Raw genomic sequence first — 17,356 nt, forward strand, 5'->3', positions numbered from 1 at the left:
TCACGGAATTTCCACTATGCTCTACTCTTACTATGGGAAAGATGTAAGTATACATCCTCACAATTTTCGCTCTACTTGACTCATAATGAGTGGAAGGTGTGGTATACCAGTTGTCGTATACATCCTCACAATCACCAGGTATGAGGTATATCTCATTCCAGCAGTGGTAGACAACATAAGGGCAGCGCATGTTCCGATTCTCACTGTGTAAGGAGAAGAGGAGAGTTAGTTTTGATTGTGATAATGAATGAGGGGTAGATTCCCATGCTTGGCTGGTGATGGCTGGGGCGGGGTTGTGCCTATGACTCCATCTGGTTGTAAGTGCACTTTACTGGTTATAAGTGATGGGAACAGAGCCCCAGCGAACGCTTCTGTGGTAGAGGGTCACATAGACGTCAAGAAAGAGCTAGTCTCCTACTCTGCCAGCATTGCTGGGGACGTGAAGACCTTGCACCACCAGTAATGTTGGGGCTTGTGGGGGCCATGCTCCACCAGTAATGTTGGGGATGCGAGGCCCATACTCCATCTGTAATAGTGAGGACATGAGGCTCATACTCCATCTGTAATAGTAAGGGCCATACTCCATCTGTAATAGGGAGGGCCATACTCCATCTGTAATATTGGTGACGTGAGGGTCATAGGAATTGAGGATGTGGTACACTTCACTTATACAGGAGGGGAAATTGTGGCACTCTACCAGCTACGTTGCAGGGGTGCCACACCGCTCCCAGTCTTGCTGTTGGGGAAGGGAGATGTCACGCTTCACTAGTGATGTTGGGGGAAAGGGCTGTGGCCAGGAGAGGTGCTATACTTCACCAGCGGTGCCTCGAGGGAAGATCCCAGACTGTACAATTGTAGAAAGTGCCATACTTCACGAGGCTACGGTTGTGGGTGGAGCTTGACTCCACCAGCTGTGGTGGCTCATCCCTCCACTCTGGGTGGACTTAACACTCTACTACCGAGAGAGAGAGAGAGAGAGAGAGAGAGAGAGAGAGAGAGAGAGAGAGAGAGAGAGAGAGAGAGAGAGAGAGAGAGAGAGAGAGAGAAGGCGCTAGTGATGGTGATGAAGAGGTCCACCAGACCTTAATATACTTAACTTGTATGGAGCTGCCATCCACTTGTGATAGTTCTATGTTCTCACACACCATCTGGGGTCGAGGAAATGCCACAGACTCACAGCTGTTGATGGATGGATCTTATGGCTGGTGTGTTGTCACTATTCCCTGGTGACTCTGGGGGCAACAGGCACCAGACTAAAGCAAATGTGTTTCAGAGGAAGAAGGCACGCTTCCTCTAGCGATGGACATGAAAGGCCAACACACTCCATAAAAACGGCGCCACTAGTGTTTAGGAGGTAGATATAATACACACACACACACACACATACACACACACACACACACACACACACACACTAGGAGGGGTTCCCTCCTCTAACAGCTTTGCCTGGGAGAAGTGATAGGTCCTACGAGTGATGGTGTGAGGGGAGGATCTGGGATGTCCCAGTACAAGATCAGTGACATGGGGGAGTTACAGTACTCCATCCCTGATGATGGCGGTGTTGGCTACTGCACTGTTGGTGACTGGAGGGTGGATGTGAGCTGGGAGAGGGTTGCTGCTGCAGGTGTGTGGAGAGGAACGGGCGCATCTCTCACCCTGAGGGAGAGCTGGGCGTTTGTACACTACATCAGTGGCGGACAAAGGCTCCTGACGGGGGTGCCTCATACCACTATGTATGGAGGGACGTCAGTGCTACCTGGATGAGGTGATACGGCTCTGTCCACTGGTGGATGGTAGGATGGAGGTTTGAAGGCATGCAGCACTAGAAATAGTGGTGAGGGGTCTGCCACACCCGTGGACAGTGATGATAAGTATACCAAATTCCTGTAGGAGTGGTGTTGGTCGGTTGTGATTTGGAGGGAAAGGTGCCATAACTTGTTAGTGTTTGTGAAGAGGGAGGGTTGTGACACGAGTGATAGAGACCCATATTAAAGGTATCTACATCACTGGGAAGTGACGTATCAGGGGTATGATGGCGTCTGTTCCAGTGTCGTATTCACTGAGGGGCAGGAGTGTTGAATGGTAATGGCCGGGGCGGTAGCGCCACCGCCCGGAGAATCGCCCTCGCTCTCGGATATGACAACATCCTGAGGCAACATAGTAGCGGGTGTTGGTTCCCGGAACGTCGTGATTCGTCGTGGAAGCGGTGATGTATGGCGCCCCACCCACCTTAGCATTAGCCAGATTACCTCCACACCTGACGTATACCTCAACCACGTCTCCCTGGCGTGGCTGCCGTAGTTACCCCATGAATGTTGCGCGAGGTAGTCCAGACGCTCCACAACACTGGTTGTTGATCACAATACCTCCATGTTCGACTCATGTGGTTGTTGGGGTCGTCTCGTGAGCTCAGCTCACTGTACCAGATGAGAGGATCTCGTGCTGCGGTAGACGGTGCTGCTGAGGACACGGTCAGTGACGGCAGCAAGAGCACCCCACCAGGTAGTTGCCACCCTCAGGAAGCGTCCTCAAAGTGAAAGATTGAAGTCTAATGTGGGGGATAGACCGCTGTGCCCAAGGGCTGGGCCACTGTGTTTCAAGGCTGGGCCACTGTGTCTTAGGGCTGGGGGGCCACTTTTCCTCAGAACGAAGCCACTGTGCCTCACGGATAGACCACTGTGACTCAGGGGCTGGTCCACCTCAACAGGTCCAGAGCCAAGAGTCACCATGCTGGTGTCTCAACGTGTTCAGGAGTCTATTTGAATGGGACTTGATAATTTGCCTGGACGGCACTTGGGAAGCGTTTGCACACTGCTCAGGAAGCACTCGAGAGATCCCTGTTAGGTATTCAGAGTTCCACTCAAGGGACGTGATGAACTTCCACTCAAGCGACGTGGAAGACATCCGCTCAAGAGACATGTAATGGTTACGCTCAAGCGGTGTTGCAAGAGTCGCGCTTAAGAGAAACGTTAAGATTGCACTGAAAAAGATACATGCAGGAGTTTCACTCAAGATTCACTTAAGAATCACTTGGTAGATACACTCAGGAGCAGCAGGGTACAGTGGATACACTCAGGAGCAGCAGGGTACAGTAGATGTACTCAGGAGGAGCAGGGTACGGGAGATGTACTCAGGAGGAGCAGGGTGCGGGAGATGTACTCAGGAGAAGCAGGGTGCGGGAGATGTACTCAGGAGGAGCAGAATACAGGAGCTGCACTCAGGAGGAGCTAGTACATAGATACCCATGCATGCGACGAGTTGGGCAGGGGTTCCTTGCATTTCTCAGAGAGAGAGAGAGAGAGAGAGAGAGAGAGAGAGAGAGAGAGAGAGAGAGAGAGAGAGAGAGAGAGAGAGAGAGAGAGAGAGAGAGAGGAAATTCTCAATGATTCCTCCCTTACCTTCTCTTCTTTCTTGCCTTGGAAAGCACATTGAGACACAGACAGCAGACCAACCCTCCCAGGTGGTTGTGTATGGAGGCACAGAGCTAGGCAACGTGCTGTGGCCGCTACCTTACAGAAAGGTGCAGAGGGACGGATCTCCTCTCTTTTATCTTGCTCTTCCTGGTAACTCAGAGCATGACGATTCGATATCCGACACCTCTGAGTTACCGATTCACAGCGACACCTCTGAATTACCGATTCAAGACATCCCCGTGTTACCTATTTGCGACAGCTCTGAGTTACCGATTTACGACAGCACTTATTTACCAGTTTTAGATAGCTCTAATGAGTTACCGATTTGCTACAGCTCTGTGTGACCAATTTGCCACAACCATGAGCTACCAGTGTACACACACACACACACATATATATATATATATATATATATATATATATATATATATATATATATATATATATATATATATATATATATATATATATCGTTAATGAATTGGCCTTAACTAAGGCTTCCACTCGACGCTGCTGTCTCTACCAACATAACACAAAGAGACACACACATGGTTAGGTCATCACAGGTCATCACAGGTAAGTAAGAGGTCATCATCGACCATCTTCATTACCAGCATCCATCATGCCATCTAATTAGGTCCTCAAGGGTCACTTCAGCCACCCTTACTACCTGAGGACCCTCCTGACGTAGGGTCCCGCCAACAGCACAAGGCAGTACAAGCTCTAATTAGGTGGTGCCTCGTCATTCAACCCTCACCTCGCCTGAAACCCTATCCAGGACAACAGTGGTTAACAGTAATACCAGTCTTGTACACGTGTACGAACCCCTATGGACCATTTGATGCTTCTGTGGTGTAGTGGTTAGCGTTGCTGACCGTGGCGCATTCACCGGTCGGTCCGAGGTCGATCCTGCATAGGGTCGAGTCCGGTCGAGGCAGTCAGTCCACTGTTATTCAAACTGTTCGTCTTCTGGGGAAAGGTCAATCAAATGGATACATGACTGTGGCTAATATATATATATATATATATATATATATATATATATATATATATATATATATATATATATATATATACGAACAAAGTGCATAGGAACGTGCACCTTCACAGAACATAAAAACCTCCAACAGCCAGGATCGAGCCCGGGACCCCTGTGCAACAGGCGGGAATGCTACCGCTAGGTTATGGGTCTGGCCCATAACCTAGCGGTAGCGCTCCCGCCTGTTGCACAGGGGTCCCGGGTTCGATCCTGGCTCTTGGAGGTTTGTATGATATATGTATATATATGTATATATTAGCCTCAGTCGTATATCCATTTGAATGAGCTTCCCCCATATATATTTTAGGGAGAATAAAAAGATCTTTTGGAAGGAGGTAAATAAAGTGCGTAAGACAAGAGAACAAATGGGAACATCGGTGAAGGGGGCTAATGGGGAGGTAATAACAAGTAGCGGTGATGTGTGGAGGAGATGTATATGTTAAAATGTATAGTATGTATATATGTGTGTGTGGAAGTGTATGTATATACATTTGTATGTCGGTGGGTTGGGCCATTCTTTCGTTTGTTTCCTTGCGTTACCTCGCTAACGCACGAGACAGCGACAAAGTATAACAAATAGTAAAGTAAATATATATATATATATATATATATATATATATATATATATATATATATATATATATATATGACAAAATATTCTTATCTTCCTATTCTGATACAATAAGGAAATGCTCTTCCACCAATCACAAGAGGAGACAACGCCAAAATTGCTAATCATTCCACCAATCACAGGACGAGATAGAAAGTAGAAATCCTCTTCCTTTGTTTGCAAAACGAATGAACCACCGAGTCAAAATCCACATAAGACTCGCCAACCATAAGACTCATCTGATTTCTCCTGCAGGAATGGCTGATCTACTGCGCATGCCTGCCCCTTTCTGTGGACTGTGGCGCAAAAGAGGCTAGGGAGTTTACACCAGGCCCAGGGACTGGGGTCCCACTGACTGATACACATTATAGGTTACACTGCGAGAATGTGTTAACATAGACTGGGCAACACTGAATAACTTACACGGTAGTTTACATGGTAAATGATGAGTAGACGAGGAATGATTGGGCTACGTAGCTAAATGTAGAGTTGTCTACAACAAGTAGTTGTGGATAACAGGTGAATTATCTACAACAAGTAGTTGTGGATAACAGGTGAATTATCTACAACAAGTAGTTGTGTACAACAGGTGAATTATCGACAACAAGTAGTTGTGTACAACAGGTGAATTATCTACAACAAGTAGTTGTGTACAACAGGTGAATTATCTACAACAAGTAGTTGTGGATAATAGGTGAATTATGTACAACAGGTAATTATGATACCTTTTAAAGGAGCCGAGGTAGAATATTGTTATGGATCAATTGCCGCCACATATCTTGTAATGTTTGATAAGAAACAGAATCTGTGTTCATTAATTTGAGGACAGGTAAGTACGTAATATTTAAGGTTCTGGGAAGAGCTTTGTTGGCAGATTTCACATTTCGTGTGTTCATTATGTGACCCCACAAACTCAAAATACAAGTCTTGTCAATCGTAAGACTCAGTTGCTTCACCGGGTCTCTCTCTCTCTCTCTCTCTCTCTCTCTCTCTCTCTCTCTCTCTCTCTCTCTCTCTCTCTCTCTCTCTCTCTCTCTCTCTCTCTTCGTTAAGGCCAGGCCACCTCGCTCGGACCTTTGGTCTGTATGGTCTGTGTATCTGTGTGACATGTGACACTCTCTCTCTCTCTCTCTCTCTCTCTCTCTCTCTCTCTCTCTCTCTCTCTCTCTCTCTCTCCCACCCAGCCTGCCGTAGACAAATAATGAAACAACAATAATCGGTTGCATGATTAGCAGTGTAATCATAACATTCACAAAAATTTGCTCCGACTCTCTCTCGTTCAGCAGTTTTTGTGTGTGTGTTTGTGTGTTGGGTCGGGAGCAGCATTTCATGGACTGTCATCATTACGGCGTCAAATCTTATATATATTTTTTCTTTTTTTTCTTTTGCCGCGCGTCGTTGTGCGGATCTGAAAGGCGAGTTTCATTTTTTTTCTCTTTTTTCTTTATCTTTTTTTTTTTTTTACGACGAGTTCTGGTTCTCATGCTTCGGTCGCGCTGGCCGCGGTCTTCACACACTGCCCATTGTCCACAGATGTAAGCTGCTCATATAGTTTAATACAGCCGCAGGAGCAGAGTAAGGTGGGGTTCTTCAAGGCGGGTGACGATATCCAACGCATTTCGTTCGCTGACGATGCAAAAGCCATATGGTATATATATATATATATATATATATATATATATATATATATATATATATATATATATATATATATATATTCCTCTGTTCTTAACGCTACCTCGCTAACGCGGGAGATGGCGAATAGTTTAAAAAAAAAAAAAAATATATATACTCCAGGGGAGATACAGATATGAAATATAACAGCAGTTATTTCATGAACAGTCCTCCCCCCCAAATAAAGCAATTATAACTCCAAACAACAACATCCCATTTTTCAAACACCTCACTAAACATGAAACACGACTCAAAAATCAGCCCGAGGCCAACCACATCCCATAATGGGACAATGGTTAAAATCCTTCGCAAAATCCACACTGAGGCAATTGCCTCCTTTTACTCCCACTGACGCTAACAACTCAATCAAATTGTGAGAGCATTGCCCTGCATCATGTCGTGATATTATACTAACATCCACAGAAAATGCTTGGGCCCTGGTATTGCATTCCATAAAACTCACACACGTCTTCAGCCACTTCTGGTTACATAACACATAATTCCAAACATCCTGGAACCCTCCAAACTCGTCAACTCTCTTTCCTTCTACCACCCCAAACCACCATATATCATCAGTATCCAAACTCCTTGAAAAACTAATCCACAAAAAAGTCAACCCCAGTAGCCCACACTCACCCACACAAAATGGACTCGTACCCTATTACTTCACCCTCACATTGCCTGCAAATTGCACACATAACGGCTTTGACCAGACACAGCCACCCTCCCGCACAATAACTGTTGCAACAGCATCTAGCTCCGTTTCTTGTCATCACACAATGGATTCTTGAACCTGTATTTCCACATATCAAAACGCACAGTGTCATCTCCAACACCTTCAAACTCTACATTGGATTCTCTTACCACCCCTCGTTCATATCTTCCTACATGACCTCCCTGCAACCCCTGTTTATCACAGCCTAGAAGTCCTTCCATATACAGATAACCTCACAATAACATGGCAACACCCAAACACGGAACATGCAATAAGAAACTTGCAACGTTGCATCTCAGAATTAAGGTATTGCCTTAAAGCAAAATGTCTGTATACCGTCACTTTCTTGATACCTGCACACACATGAAGGCAACCTGCACCTCAATATAACCCAGGATGAGCAACACTTCCCATTCAACAAAACACCAACCACACTTGTTATCACATACAACACACACACAAGATTCATACCCGTATATCTAACAAAACATAAAGGCCATGAATATTCTAAATGCCTTCAGAACACTCGTTGGGATCCGTTTTAGAGAAGAAAATGAATTTGTCAGTATCCGCTACTATTCATCCACTCCACCCTAATTCACGCCTCACCCTTTCAAATGCAAACATAGAACTACAAACCACGCTAAAAAAAAGACGACCCAGGGAATCTCTAGTTTCTTGGCAGCAATGAAAACTCATTGTCTCAGTGAAACGAAAGTTACTCCAATAAGCCACACCTCAACACGTTCAGTATTCGATTCCTTGCAAGACCTATAGCTCCTTTTCTGCCAATTCTGCCAAACCATTCAATAAGCAATTACCAACTCTCATTAAGAAGCCTCACGCTTCGGCAAACTATTCTTGCAGATCTCCACACCTTTTCAGACACAATATTGACAAGATGTATTCACACTATGATAACCCAAACGGCATTAAACACTCGCCATCCTCTCCCTCCAGCAAACCCAGTCTTAACTCCACTTCACTAGACATGCACCAGTCTAAAACTAAACTCCCTATACACGCACGAGTTATACCATGTCGCTTGCGCATCGGACATCATCCACCTCTCTAACTTTATAAAGATTGATTCATCATGATTCAAGTCCTTTTTCAAGGCAATTAGAATATGCATTTGTGAATGTTTAAAGGACGAGATGAGATATATGTCCGAGGCATTCAAGAAGTTGGGTTACCCTGAAGATGCTTTAACTTAGTTCAAAGAGCCCGGGAAATATGATAAAAAGATACAGAAAGCCAAAAACAACGAAGCGATGAACAAGAAGTATGTGATAGTCTCCAATTCAAGGAATGACTCAGATATGAACCTATGCTCACAGAAGGTGGGAATAGCCATCGTGACTTCGACAGGAATGAATTGACTTTCATTAAAACAAGATGAAGTAGTGCCAACGACGATAGTGTGGTATACAGTATACCTTGTAGCGGATGTCCGGCCATAGATATGGAGAAACACGGCGAGAAATGACGAAAAGAGAAGTAAACATAAAGATTATATGCGTCATCATCGGATACTGAGTGCGTTTCTTGTCAACATAGACAAGTAAGATCTTGAACACTTGCCATGGCAACAGGAAGTTGAAGAAATACACAAAGGATTGAGCAGGTGAGTGTGGAAAGCCTTGGAAGCGGCTCACATAAGCAGAGAAATGGCAGATCACTGGGAGTGTTTCTTACGATGGGCAATATCAGCCGGCAGAGAATGGGACTATGGAAGCGGAAGTGAGTCATAAGGTGGGTGAGGGGGAGAAAGGTTCAGGGAGCGCTAAAGAATGTATGGAAAGAGAGATCGTTAACTGGGTTGGCAAAAAATGGGTTGTTTTGAAGGTATGATAGTCCCAGCTATATCATAAGAATCCGAAGCATAGGCTTCAGGTAAGGCTATTCGGAGTGGTGTAGACGTATTGGAAATGAATAGTTTGAGGACAATATGTGGTGTGAGGTGGTTTGATAGAGTAAGTAATAAAAGGTTAAGAGAAATGTGTGATCATTAAAAGAATGTGTTTGAGAGAGAAGAAGTGGGTTTGTTGAAATGGTTTGAACTTATGGAGAGAGTGAGTGACGAAAAAGTTGACAAGGAGGATGTATGTGTCAAAGTGGAGGGAACAAGAATGGGGAGACCAAATTGGAGGTGGAAGGATGGAGTGAACAATAGATTTTGAGCGCTTGGGTCCTGAACATGCAAGTAGGTGATACATGCACAGGATAGAGTAAATTGGAGCGATGTGGTATACAAAGGTCGACGTGCTTATCAATGGACTGAACCGGGGCATGTGAAGCGTGCACGGTAAACCATGGGAAGATCCATGGGGTCTGGTTGTGGATAGAAGGGTGTAGTTTCCATAGAACATCCATGAGAGCTGGAGAATGGATGCGAGCCGATATGGCCTTTGTTTTCCGTTTGTTCATGGCGCTACGCTGTTAACATGGGAAACGACAATCAAGTATGGAAGTGTGTATATTGTAACCCCGTAGCCTTGAAGTGGCGCCTCACGACAAAGCTGCGCACCGCATAAAAGTGCGCCCAGGACGACCGCTTGCGGCCGAGCGACCATAAGCGCTCATAAACCCACACAGTGAAACAAGAAGCAAGGTAAGGCGGGCACCTTGATAACGGAGAGAGAGAGAGAGAGAGAGAGAGAGAGAGAGAGAGAGAGAGAGAGAGAGAGAGAGAGAGAGAGAGAGAGAGAGAGAGAGAGACTTCTCCCCCCCCCAGCAGCTGCAAAAGAGGGGTGTGTGGGTGTTGAGGGATAGGGAAAGGGCTTGCACAAACCGCATGGGTCACAGAGCCTTAACCCCCCTTCCCCCCCATCCCTCCCCCCACCCCCCTCCCCTCCCCCCCTCCCCTCCCCCCCTCCTCCCCCCTCACCCCCCCACCCAACCATAGCGACGGAAGTGGGCGGCCCACCGAGTCATGAGAGTCATCAACCAATCATCATCAGACCGACACATGACGGTAAAATTAGACTATGTCTTGGTCCCTCTTTAGAGATGATTAATTCCCGTCATTACAATCAGTTATGCCAGTTATAAAAATGCTGAACATTTTTTCCTTAAGTACATTCAAAGTCGCCGTCGTCGACCACCCCCCTCCATCTCTTCCCTCCATTTTCGTTTTCTTTTTTCTCTTTGCGTTTTATGACTGATACCTTATTCATTTGATTCCCGTTTTCACTCAGAGAGAGAGAGAGAGAGAGAGAGAGAGAGAGAGAGAGAGAGAGAGAGAGAGAGAGAGAGAGAGAGAGAGAGAGAGAGAGATCGTGCCTGGAAGACACTTCGCAGGTCCTCAGTCGACAGCAATCATGGAGTAACACAAGATTCTATTTGAGTTTCCTTCTCCTGGAATACGTATGATTAGTGATCATCTGTTGGGGCTGGAAGCCACTTGAGTATTTCTTAATCATCCAGACACCACTGGAAAGGATATTTTGCACAGTGTCAGGATGGTGTTACCGGGCTCCGCCTGCAGGACGTCAACCTGCAAGTGAAAAAAAAAGTCACCTTTGGCTTGGCTGTATAACTGGAAGTAGAATCTCCTCAAAGAACTTCTCTCTCTCTCTTCTCTCTCTCTCTCTCTCTCTCTCTCTCTCTCTCTCTCTCTCTCTCTCTAAAGGAGGCTACATTTCCCTACTACTGGAAGCAGACATATCCTTGGGCTGCAGGAGACGTTAGAAAGAGGTCCTGGGTAATTCCAGGACTCTCAGAAACTGGTCCTGTGGTGATTATGAATAAGATATATGAATACGACGTCAAGAATGTCCATTATCAGATCCAAGATGTGAGAAATGATGGGACGAATATCTTCATATACCTCAGGTCTTAAGGTTGGAAAAGAGTCCAATTCTATTTTCTGGCCACGTTCGTATTTTCAAAAGCATTCTTCTGAACTCGAAAAAAGGGAATAATCTGACCTTGATTTATGAATGTACTGATGGCAGATGGAATCTAGTATCATTAACTGAGTTTCTAACCTTAATTGCGAGGAGGGTCAATAAAGAATCTTCTTTCTTATTTCTTTATCATTATCCTTAACCTTTGTGAGGGTAAGGGGTCAAAGGGTCAGGTCAGTGATTGTACAACATTCCTCAGGTCAATTTGTTTATGTTAGTACACAATCATCTTTATGTTGGTGGATATTTTCTGTTCTTCCCCTTATAGTGTTTCCCATTTTGTTATCAAACACACACACACACACACACACGTATGTTTCATGTGAAAGGTAGCGAAGCCACAGCCCTATATATATATATATATATATATATATATATATATATATATATATGTATATGTATACACATATGTGTGTGTGTGTGTAACACATAATGCCCTCTAACAGCAAGGATTCGAACCCAGGACCTTTTGCGTGGTAGTTGAGAACGCTAACCGCTAGGCTATGATCGCCCCTAATAGGGAAAGGACTATCTGATTACTATAAATCGAATACTCTACATCTCACATCCATGAGCAACGGGGTCTACGTCGGTCAAATCCCATGAGGCTCACATTACCAGTAGTTAACAATTCTACAGAACTTACAGTCGAACGTGGAGTTATATGAACAGGAATATAGTGCATATGAACGACCTCTCTTCGTAGAACACATGAGTAAGACATCGTTGTTGTGGCATTACAGCAGAGGTATTGTTTCTTCTTATAGTCGAGAGAAAATAAAGAGAACTTCGATATATGGTCTAGACGAGTGCAACTCTCTCCCCAGACTGGCAACTGACGCATGGAGTCAACTGGGTTGTCAGTCCAAATGTCTCCCTAAAAGTGAGAGCCACGAGAGGTGTGGTTTTTTGACTCTTCCCGAAGAGAAAGTGACGGAGTGAGAGCAAGTGAAGGACGCGATAATAGGAGAGGTATGTGTTACCACCACCGCTGCCAACACCAACACTTCCACCACCGCCCACTACCACTGCCAACACCAACACTTCCACCACTACCACTGCCAACACCAACAATAATGGCGACATTCCAATAATGCCAACCTTATTCATCACCAGCATTACTACCAAAACTACCAACATTATCAACATCCTTGCCACCATCTCTGTCACCATCAATGTCATCACAACCTCCACTACAATTCCATGCCACCTTTCCCAGTCACAACAACAACATCCTTCAGTATCACAAAAACTACAACCACAACCACAATCACCACTCACCCTCAACCATCCTCCCCACTCACCCTCAACCATCCTCCCCACTCACCCTCAACCATCCTCCCCACTCACCCTCAACCATCCTCCCCACTCACCCTCAACCATCCTCCCCACTCACCCTCAACCATCCTCCCCACTCACCCTCAACCATCCTCCCCACTCACCCTCAACCATCCTCCCCACTCACCCTCAACCATCCTCCCCACTCACCCTCAACCATCCTCCCCACTCACCCTCAAGCATCCTCCCCACTCACCCTCAACCATCCTCCCCACTCACCCTCAACCATCCTCCCCACTCACCCTCAACCATCCTCCCCACTCACCCTCAACCATCCTCCCCACTCACCCTCAACAACCCTCACCACCAAATGTCTTGAATGAACCATCACCATCCTCTTCTCCAACACTGCTGGAGTCTCCCTAGTTATCATCTTCACCAAACAAGACAAATCCTTACCACCATTTCCGCCACCAGCTCCACCACCACCATCACCACCATCAGCTCCAGCAGATGCACCCTCGGTCACCAGTTCCCCCACATCACCACTCCATCAATCACAAAGAGTGTGGTGCCCTAGCTATGACCCAGGTGGGATGCGAAATAAAGTGCGTTCCATATGGAACCTTCAGCCTCCCATCACCTCAGGAAAGACAAATCGACTTAATTGATTTAAGAATCAACCCGAAAATACTGAAAATCTAAAAACTGAAACAAATAATCCTTAAATTCTTGTTTGTCTTAAAAAAAAAATAATGATAATCATTACTTAAACGAAATCTATCCCAAAGCTATCCATCTAAACAGTGGAATGTCTAATCTATAAACCCTAATTCACGTAAGCATTGCTAACTTAAGACAGACAAAACTGACCAAAATCTACCCCCAAAAAACTGCCCATCTGGACATTAAAACTAACACATATTAAACCCCTGGACCACCTATGCCCTATATACCACCTCAAAACAGTTAAAATTAACTAGAATACAACCCCCTCTAAAAAAAAGAACAGCATATCCAGACTGTAAAAATGAATCATCTTTACACCTTGTAAGATGTGATTCCCAGCTGGTAGATGGCTGGCGCGTGGCAACTGAGAGAGGTGTATGGTGTGGGGTGTCCATCGTCGTCAACGCCTCCAGCAGTAGTGGAGGTCTAGACATGTAGTAGGGCGTTGTGGTTAAGGGGAAGGGGTAAGTACTCGGCTCACTACATGTCCTCTATATCATTGTGTGGGCTCATGTGGCCCATCCCAGGGGAGGACTGGCTGTTTGTAATCATAGCGAAGGCTGTCTGTCTGTAGGCCTACCCAACACAGGCCATGGACCATATGGGGTCTCCTCTGTGTGTGTGTGTGTGTGTGTGTGTGTGTGTGATGCGGCAATTTCAGACTTATGGGATCCGATCTCTTAACCCTTCTTCTCTATCACATTCCTAAGCTATGAACAAGCGCTTCATTCACTCTTCTTTCATCTGTTCTATGAATCTGGTTATTCTTTCATCGTATAGATATATCTCTTATTTACTCCGACTGAGTCAGTTCTTCCCCATTTTCTGTGCGAGCAGCGCCGCCATGGGCCCAAGACCTGATCAATATGGACGATTATGGAGTTTGAAAAGTTGTAGGTGTGTCTTTATTTGTGTCTTACTTTCTCTCTAATGTGGGCAAATTTATCGCCGTCATTTCTCCCCTGCGTGCGTGCGCGCGCGTGGGCATGAGTGTGTGTGTGTGTGTGTGTGTGTGTGTGTGTGTGTGTGTGTGTGTGTGTGTGTGTAATTACCTATTTGTAATTACCTATTTGTACTGTAAGGGGAGGGAGTCATACACTCGTGGGGCTCCATCCCTTGTGAGTGTGTGTGTGTGTGTGTGTGCGTGTGTGTGTGTGTGTGTGTGTGTGTCAGGAAAGAGCTTATTTACAGACTATATAACCGTAAACAACATACATCGTGGCGCAACACAAAGTGCCAAAAGCAAGATGCGAGAGTGAAGGGAGGAGGGGGGCTGGCGAGCGAGCGCTGGCGACGTAACAGGCATGATATATCCATTCTTTCCCTAACTCTATCATAGCTTAATGTGTATACTAAGTACCGTTCCTTGTACATCAATATACAATCCTTTCAGTGTGAATGTGTATAGCGCATATGTCACTGGGGATTACAGATGAGCGATGACTGGCTGTAGCGAGAAGCGGAGGAGGGGAGGAACCCGGATGCAAATTAAGTTACGCTGCTTTCGGATACTATCTTTTTTTTCTTTCACTTTTTACGAGACCATTTGCTTCTTTGAATTTTGAACGTGGCTCTCGTAGTAGATCACCATGACGTGGATGTTGGATTGGAAGACAGAGGTTTTCATTCTTTTTCTTTTTGGGGGACGAAAAGATGGGATCTTGAAGCTCCTTAGCCAAATAAAGAGATTTATAGAAGACTAGAATTTGAGATCCATTACTAGAAACAGGATGTCTGGAAGGCTGAGGTTTGAGATCCATTAAAAGAAAGGGGATTTTGGAAGGCTGGAATCTGATGTTCATTTAAGAAAAGATTTCTGAAAGGCCAGAATCTGATACCTTTGAAAAGGAAGAGATTCCTGGACGGCTGGAGTTTAAGATCCATTAAAGGAAAATGATTTCTGGAAGGCTGGAGTCTGATATCCATTAAAAGAAAGAGATTTCTGGAAGACTGGAATCTTAGATCCATCAAAAGAAATAGATTTCTGGAAAGCTGGGGTATGGGATCAATTAAAAGAAAGAGATATCTGGAAGGCTGGAATTTGAGAATGATTAGGATAAAGAGATTTTGGAAGGTTGGAATCTGAGATCCATTAAAAGAAAAGATTTCCGGAAGGCTGGAGTCTAAGGTCATGAAAGGAAAATGACTTCTGAAGGCTGGAGTGCGAGATCCATGAAGAAGAGACAATGGAGAACATACTCTATGGGATAAGAAGTACCATCTGTGTAACAGTCTGCGAGCGAATGTTACTTATGTTACTTATGGTAGTTATGTTACTTATGTTACTTATGTTACTTATTCCACATTCATCTACGCCTGTTTCTCATCTCTTTCCTTCTTATTTCGTTCTAGTTTCCGTTCTTTTTCACCTTCTCCATTTACTTCATCACCATCTTTTCTTCTTTTTCGTATTCTTAGTCATCGTCTTCTCCTTCTTTTTCTTCTTCTTCGTCGTCGTCTTCTACCTTTTTTTCATCATCATCATCATCATCATCATCATCATCATCTTCTTCTTCTTCTTCTTCTTCTTCTTCTTCTTCTTCTTCTTCTTCTTCTTCTTCTTCTTCGAGTCATAACACTGCAATTCTTGAAACACTTCAGTACTGTCACATTCAAAAGTATCTTTATACTTTTGAGACAAGGTATATATGGGGAAAGTGCCATTTTCAGTCTCTAACACTTGTCACTCCCTCAGGACAAAGAATTGGGTTGCGCACAAGCCAACAAACATCTGTACTGTTTCAGTGCTAACTGGCGTTACAAACTCCAATCTAGCAGGTTATTGGTTCTCGTAAAAGAGTATCTAACCACTTGGTTGCAGACTGGCGCAACAAACTACCTAACCACTTGTTTGCACATTGTGACAACGAAATACCTAACGACCTCGTTACAGACCGGCGCAACCAATTACCTCACCGCTTGTTTGCATACTGAGGCAACAAAAGACGTGGATGCTGGTTGATAATACTCGAACTACCTAATGACCGACCTATCAAACTCTTTACTACTAGGTTGATGGTTGATCAAACTTTCACATATTAGGTCGTGACTGAGGATGTAAACAGTAAACAATTAACTGCTAACTAGCAAATAACACACAAATTGCCTGTTAGATGGTGGAACTAACAACACACGAACTGCTTGTTGGCTGACTGAGCAAACAACACACAAACTGCCCGTTACCTGAAAGGACAAACAGCAAACAAACAGCTTGTTAGCTGACCGGATAAACAACCGCTTGTTAGAAGATGAAAACAGCAACATACAGACTGCCTGTTAGATGATGTAACAAAAACACACACAAACTGCTTGTTAGCTGACGGAACAAGTAGTTACAAGCAGATGGAACGGACCGCCGTACAAGCTACGTAGTTCTGGTCGACCCCTAACCCACTACTGGTAGTGGTAGAACTAGCATGTAGACCACCATTTGGTCGGCAGTTTATGCCCCCCTCAGCACACCGGCTGTTTAAAGCGAGAACCCCCCTTCACGTACGCAACAGTCAGTATGTATTGACAGGTTGTTATGGGGGAGGGGGGTGTGTGGATGGGGAGGGGTGTCAGTTATTGCAATATCTGGTTTCTGGTCGGCATGAGCAGCTGCACTAAATGGTGCCATGAAGCAAAGAACTGGCCCTTACCGCCTCGTTTGTGGTTGACGTAATGAACCACTTCACTACACAGTTACTGGGGTAAGTGATGAACCACACGCGCCATCTGGTGGCTGGTTTATGCACCTCAACCACCACCACCAGCATTTACGTCCAGTTAATGAATATATATAAATATATATATATATATATATATTATATATATATATATATATATATATATATATATATATATATATTTCTTTTTTTTTCATGCTATTCGCTATTTCCCGCGTTAGGGAGGTAGCGTTAAGAACAGAGGACTGAGCCTTTGAGGGAAAATCCTCACTTGGCCCCCCTTTTCTGTACCTTCTTTTGGAAAACTAAAAACGAGAGG

Source organism: Panulirus ornatus, chromosome 43 (assembly GCF_036320965.1).
Source record: "Panulirus ornatus isolate Po-2019 chromosome 43, ASM3632096v1, whole genome shotgun sequence".
Classification (NCBI taxonomy): Eukaryota; Metazoa; Arthropoda; class Malacostraca; order Decapoda; family Palinuridae; genus Panulirus; species Panulirus ornatus.